The sequence below is a fragment of the Sciurus carolinensis genome, chromosome 8 (assembly GCF_902686445.1).
Source record: "Sciurus carolinensis chromosome 8, mSciCar1.2, whole genome shotgun sequence".
Taxonomy (NCBI): domain Eukaryota; kingdom Metazoa; phylum Chordata; class Mammalia; order Rodentia; family Sciuridae; genus Sciurus; species Sciurus carolinensis.
The window spans coordinates 7,010,423-7,017,562 of NC_062220.1; the positions used below are offsets into that span (position 1 = coordinate 7,010,423).

At 42.2% G+C, this 7,140-nt stretch overlaps 1 non-coding gene across 1 annotated transcript; it reads left to right on the plus strand.

Annotated features, from left to right (window-relative positions):
* Positions 1–6,569: 6,569 nt before the first annotated feature.
* Trnac-gca (transfer RNA cysteine (anticodon GCA)) lies at positions 6,570–6,641 on the plus strand. Its single transcript has one exon. It is a non-coding gene; the product is annotated as a tRNA-Cys (tRNA).
* Positions 6,642–7,140: the final 499 nt, after the last annotated feature.

The following is a 7,140-nucleotide window of genomic DNA, read 5'->3' on the forward strand; positions in this document are numbered from 1 at the left end:
TATTTACCTACTGTCCCGTTTTGATAACTACTTTAAGCAGTTCCTCTTAGGAGGGCCCCAGCTGACATTGGAAGACCTCCATTAATCAATTGGGGATTTTGGAAACCAAAAAGCTTCCCTCTCAGAGATGCATGATATGGGGCCACACTGATATCCATTTTATGCATAGGGCCAACCTCCTCAACCCCACTATCCTCCCCAAGAGCCCACAGGCCAGCTTGTCTTGGAAATCCCCCACCTCATGAGAATAGTGCACACACAGTAGGTTTCAGAAGCCACCTGAAGAGCCCTTCCTTTCTGGACTTCCCCTCCCCTTCTATTCCCCACCTTCATCCCATCTTCACAGGTAGAAATGGTACATATTGACCCAGAGCTGGTCACTGCATTTAGAGATGCGTTTCTGAATTCCCAGATCCCTTATCATCAGGTTTAGGTTGGGGGATAAAGGCCCAGACCTTGCTAAAGGACAAGCACCAGCTTCAAGTGAAGACCTGAAGGCGGCTGTGCATGTCAGCAGTGTACCTGTTACACAAAACTCAGTGAATGTCATCCGCTGGGCAGGTATCATGTGTAGTGCTCAGGGTTAAGAGGATGCGTTGCACCTTGTCCACTTCTGTCAGCTGTAGGAAGATCACCAAGGTTCCCTTGGGGTGTCTGATATTGACTCCACGTGGCAGAACCTCCAGGATGGTCACTGGGGTGAATGAGTTTACTCTCCCTGATAAGTTGCCCAACTTCTGCAGTGTCTTACTGTATGGATCAGCACAATGGGTGCTGTTGGTAGTAGTACTGCTTTATAGTGTGTGTGTGTGTGTGTGTGTGTGTGTGTGAATTGAAAGCACTGAGAACAATGCCAAATACTCCAACACACATGTATTAAATGTCCCAGTTAAAAGAATTTTGCTAGATTAAAAAAATAAAACAAAAACTGTATCTTCCTCACTGAAAACACATCTGCATCAAGGATACATACATGTTAAAAATAAAAAGACAGATACATGTACCACACAGTGTAGCTTCATTGTTACTAGACAACATCATTTTTGAGGCAAAAAGCATTACTAAGTGCTATAGATTGAATCTGGAACATCCCTGAAAACCACACATTAAAGTCCTAGTCCTCAGATTGGTGCTATGGGAAGATGGTGGAAACGTAAGGGAAGAGGCTTAGCGTGAGGTTTCCTGTAGTGGGTTAAGTCTTTGAAGGGGATGTTGTGTCCCCAGCCACTTTGTCTTCCTCTCATTCATCACATCCCATCCAGGATGTGAATGACTTCCCTTTGCTATGTGTCCCTTGCTATGAACAAGGAACTGCCTGGTCATAGGCCCCAAACCAAAGATACCAAGTTGGCAGGGACATAAACTTCAAAATGATGAGACTGAAAATATTTTTTCTTTATAAAATTGATCTCAGGCATTTGTTACAGTATCCGCAAACTGACTGACATTAAGAGTAGAAAGAGTCATTCTGTATTGTTGAAAAGGACAACTAATCATGAATGAAGAGCAATTCTGAATTTAGTGAATTTAATAACAGCTTCAAAACACACAGAACATAGGTTAATCAAACTGAAAAGAAGAAATGGACAAATTTCCATTGGAATCCTTAATCAGAGGTCTTAAACACTCTGTCTTATGAAGTGATAACCAAGATTTAAACATGATTAATAAATTTGACTGAATTAAAATGTAAATCTTCTTTTACTTAAAGGAAAAATATGCATTTTTCAAGTGCACGAGCAATATTGACAAAATGACTCTACTGAACCATAAGGCAGCTTAAGAATATCCACAGTATTAAAATCATAAAGATTATTTTCTGATCAAAATAAAATTAGAGGCCTGAGATGTAGTTCAGTGGTAGAGCACTTGCTTAACACATGTGAGGCACTGGGTTTTATCCTTACTAGCACATGAAAAAATAAATGAAATAAAGGCTTGGTGTCTATCTCCAACTTTAAAGAAAGGAAAAAAATAAAATTCAGCTGAAAACCAGTAACATCAAATAACTAGAAAAAATGAGATTTATAAAATTCTTATTTTTAAAAACTAAAAATAGTACTTCTAAACAACCATGGATCAAAGAAGAAGTTATAATAGGCATTAGGAAATATTTTGTACTAATAGATGGTGATGAAAACACTAGATATTAAAACTTGTGAATTGCAAGAACAGCACTACTCAGAGGACAATTTATAGCCTTAATTCACCTAAAATAATGTAAATAGAAAAAGGGAAAATAAACAAACTAAGTGTTTATCTCAACAAAGGTACAAATGGATTGGTAAAAATAAATCCAAGGGAAGAATAAGGAAGAAAGTAATAAAAATAAGTAGAAAATAAATAGGATCAATGAACCAAAAATGTTTTTTTGAAACAAATAGTAAAAATGATAATTTAGGTAAGATTAACAAAGTGAAAACAGAAAACATTCATAGATAATCCGACATTTCTTTAGAAAGGATACATTAGCATAATTTCCAAAGACATTGAAATGCTTGTACCATGATATTACAAGTCACTTTTGACTATGAAATATGATATTAGGTGGCCTAGAAACATTTCTAGAAAAATATAATCATAGTGAATTTTTTTTGTCTTAAATAGCAATCACTGCATGACCTATGTGATCCTGCAGTGAATGTGGGTGTCTCAGCCTATTCCGCAGGTTAGAAAAAGGGTAATTGCTGGTGGATGATGTTGGCTGTTTATAAATCAATTATCCATAAACTTATCTACTCAATAAACACACAAGACCAATATTCTATATATGTGAGAGGGGGCCTCATGGGACTGGCCATGCCAGTTCTGGCCTCTAACAACATGCAGTTGCCCAACTATCTTATTTACAGACACCCAGGTAAAGGGGGCCAAGACTGCAAGCAGTTTCTTCTGTGATGGACGGGATAAGGTGGAGTTTGGGAGCCAATTTCTTAGGAGGACTATTCCAGAAGAAGACAGGAGCCACTCCCATGCACCTTCCTGGCAGTTCTTAGAAGCCATACAGCAGCATCCCATGGCGCAACCTAGTCAGATTCTGCTAGATAAGGAAGGCTTCCCACATGTATAATCAGAAAAAAGAGAGATTACACTCTATTTATGCATGATTTATCAAAATATGTAAAAGCTTCCTACTGTGATGTACTACTAATTAACATATATAAATAAAAAATGAAAAAAGAAAAAAGTAGCAAACTCTCCATTGTAGTTTAAACTCATGTTACACTAAACATTTCAGAAAGAAATAGTGCAGGTCTTAAACAAAAACTTTTTTTAAGTAACCCAAAATCCTGGGTAGCTTTTGATCTGATTTTGGTCCCAGTCTTTCTTTGTATGTTCCTATTCCTTCCTCTTGGAATGAGATGTTTAATCCATTGTATCTTGTACTTGATTTTAATTTTAAAGGGGCTCATAGCCAAGAGTTTGCTTTGAGTCTCAGAGTAGACATTGAATTTGGACTTTTGGATAATTCTGGAACTGTTAAGACTGTGGGGACCCTTAGAGATGAACTAAATGCATTTTGCACTTTGAGGTGGTCATAAGTTTTTTGGGGCAAGAAGTGGATTGTTTTGGGTTAGGTATGAGGTATCCCCTGCAAGCTCCTGAGTTAGGTCAGGAAATAAAATGATTAGATTGAGAAACTGTAACCTAATCAGTCCATCCTGGGGTGAATGGACTGACTTGGTGGTAGCTGTAGGCAGATGGGTCAGGCAGGAGGAGGTGGATCTCTGTGGGGACACTCTGAAGGGTTCATCTTTCCTCTGGTCCTTTCCCCTCTGTCTTTGCTCCCTGACTTCCACGTATGGAGCAGCGCTCCTCCTCCACACTCTTCCACCATGATGTTCTGCCTCACCTTGGGTTCAGAGCAATGGAATTAGTGTACCATGGACTGAACCTATGAAGAAATGAGCCAAAATAACCTTTTTCTCTATTAAGCATGTGAAAGAATGTCCACATCTAATTGCTTGCCATGAAGATGTCACCCATATTATCAGAATGACAGTAAAAATGGGAAAAACTAAGGTTTCCACATGTTGGGGACAATGTATGGCCACAACAACACTAACCCTACTGGTGGTAATGGAATCTGGTAAAATCACTTTAGACACCCATCTGGCATTTTCAGTGTCAAAAATATGAGTACCCTATTACTTAGCCATATGAGAACCCTACTACTTAACAATATGAGAACCCTACTACTTAGCAATAGGGATACCCTATTCCTTCCTATATCCCTACATGTAGACCTCAGAGGGTATCCATGTACATACAAGAATGTTCATAGCAGCACTTTCTCAATAACACCTGTTACAGTATAGCTAACAGGTATCCCCCAAATCATACGTATAATACAATGAAAGAATGTTGAGAAGTGAAGGATGAGATTGTGAGAGCACTAACTAGTCAGTGGATTAAACTGCTGTATGGATTAACTGGGTGGTAACTCTGGGCTGGTAGGGTGTGACTGAAGGAAGCCAGTCACTGGTAATGTGTCTTTGGGGTTTTTACTTTGCCCCTGGAGGGTGAATTCCCTCTCTTCTTCCTGAGTGTGATGTCCTGAGCTGCTTCCCTCTATTACACCATACCTAGGACGTTCTGCCTCACGTTGGGTCTAGAGGAATGAAGTTGACTGACCATGGAGTGATCCTCTGAGAACTGAAGCCAAAATAAACTTTCCCTCCTCTAAATTCTTCTTGTTGGATCTGTTGGTCAAAGAGAGGAAAAGCTGACAGAACCAGCTCCACACTGGACAGAGATGAAATTTCCATCTATAGCAGGATAGATAAATTAATAGTGCTTGATCATAACACAGAGTACTAAACAGGAATCTAAATACCAGATTATTGGCATAGGGGACAAGTGTGGAGGGCTCTTGTTGACATGAGGTTGGGTAAAGAAGCCAGACTCAGAAGAACCACTAGTGTCTGACTCCACGGAGATGCAGCTGCAGAGCAGGGCAACTCATCCATGGGGATGATACTGGGAGGACAAAGCAATAGGAGGGAGTCCAAGGAGCCCCTGAGTGCTAGAGAAGGAAGGTGTCTTGATTCAGATGGTCACAAGTATGTTTTTGTAAAAATCCATCAAGTTGTACATAAAGATTTATACACTTGACTGTACTTCATACACGTGATTGTAGTTCACTCTCATGTAAAATACTCTGACTTATCTAGTAGTTTCCTATGTGGGGTCTTTGCAGGTTGAGCTCCAGTGTTATTCTCTCTCGACTCAGTGAATGGTGCTGATTCCAGTGAGTCTGTTTGTTCTGCAGACAGTGTGTAGAACTGAGTTTGTGCCAGTGCTGTTTGGAGTGCTGCACGTGGATTAAGTCATCTATCCTGCACATCAGCCCCTCAGGGGGGACTCCTCTACTGTTCCCATTTTACAGGTTTGCAGTGGAGGCACAGGAGGGGGAGTGACCTGCCCCTGGGACTTGAACCCAGCTGTCTGGCCTCAGAGTCGCTGTCACCCTGCTACTGCCAGCTGCTGGGAGCATGTCCTGGACTTGAGCTGTCCTGGTGTCAGTTCTTTGATGTGCCAGGATTCCTGACTCTACTCTGATTAATTCTGGATGGGCTCATTCTGCATCATTCTCCATCTGTGCCACCTGAACCTTTTCCTAGGTTGTGGTTTTGTGGAAAGGGCTCTGAACTGAGTATTGGGCCAGGAGGGTTAGGCCGGACTGGGAGGGCCCTGAGTGTGTGAGGGGACACTCAGTCACTGGAGTTTGTGTTTGTGGGGACCTGCCAGGAGGGCCCAGTATTTAGCCGTGAGGACCCTTCTAGCACCGAGTGCCTCTCAGGCTGCAGCCGGCACCTGGCCCTGAGGCTGGGAAGACACAGGCTGAGGGCATTTGAGGAGGGAGCCTGTGTGTGGTTAGGCAGCAGGGTAATGAGTTTCCTGTGACCCAGGCCTGGCATTTGCCAAGAACTCCTGTCCTGAAGTCCAAGCTCATGGGTCACAGGTGGGCTGGGTGTAGGAGTGAAAGCAATAATGAAGCCTCACCAGGATAGGAGGGGGTATAGTTCGGGGTTATAGTATCTGACTGTAGATCAGGTGGTCCCTGGTTCAAACCCTGGTTCCCCCTACTTACTCCTGTGTCTGACTTATTCTAAAAAGACCCTCATAATTTCAACTTCCTCTTTAGTACCCACTAGGATAAACATTTTTATCACAAAATGCAAACACTGAGACTTTTCTATGGGTTGTTCTTAACCCCAAATATGAATTAGAATCACTTGAAGTGTCTATTAAAGTGCCATTTCCCAGGCCCCATTCCAGACCAATTAATTCAGAACATCTTACAGTGAGAGGCTTGTCTCTTCTCTTCCTCTTTTCTACACCATGGAAGGAAGACATGATCCTAAAGTGGTGGACAACATTTTGGTTCATGGAGTGTGGGGTTTTTGAATGAAGCCATGCAGGTAGAAGAACCAGAAGATGATGTGTGGCCTCGTAGGAAGGATGTACCTGATGGCAGAGTGCTAGTCAGTGCACATCTGAAGGTGGAGAAATCCAGGGTGTGACCATCCAAGTTTAAGGTGCTGATTACACACTCATAAGCAGCAGGGGGTATAGCTCAGGGGTAGAGCATTTGACTGCAGATCAAGAGGTCCCTGGTTCAAATCCAGGTGCCCCCTTGCTAGAGTCTCTTTTCCATGCCAAAGAGGAAAATTTCTGAGTAGCAAATAATAATGAGTCAACATGGACCATGTCATCCATATTGACCCTAATCCTGTAGCCACGTCCTAGGTAGGAGATGCAGTGTGCTCATTTGTACTCTGGATTCTGCTCAGGTGCCACCTCTGTTGTCCTCTGTAGAAGGAGACAGCAAAGGGCTGGATGTGCGGCTCCTCCAGGTCACATGTGGTCATGCTCTGGCACAGGCTGTGCTATAAGGCGATGACAATGCCACTCCCTCACTGCGTGAATGTCCAGCCTTCTAAGAGATCTGTGGGGATGAGCAGCACAGCTTCCTACATAGTCAAAGTCCTCTGTGTAGGTTCTGTAGGTAGCTTCTCCTAACCCCTGGGCAGGGGCTCCTTATTCCCTACTCTCTCAGGACCCTGCTTAGTCTCCTATTGCTTCTGTGGAAATATTATGGATATAATATAATATTGTCATGAAGATGAAGAACAA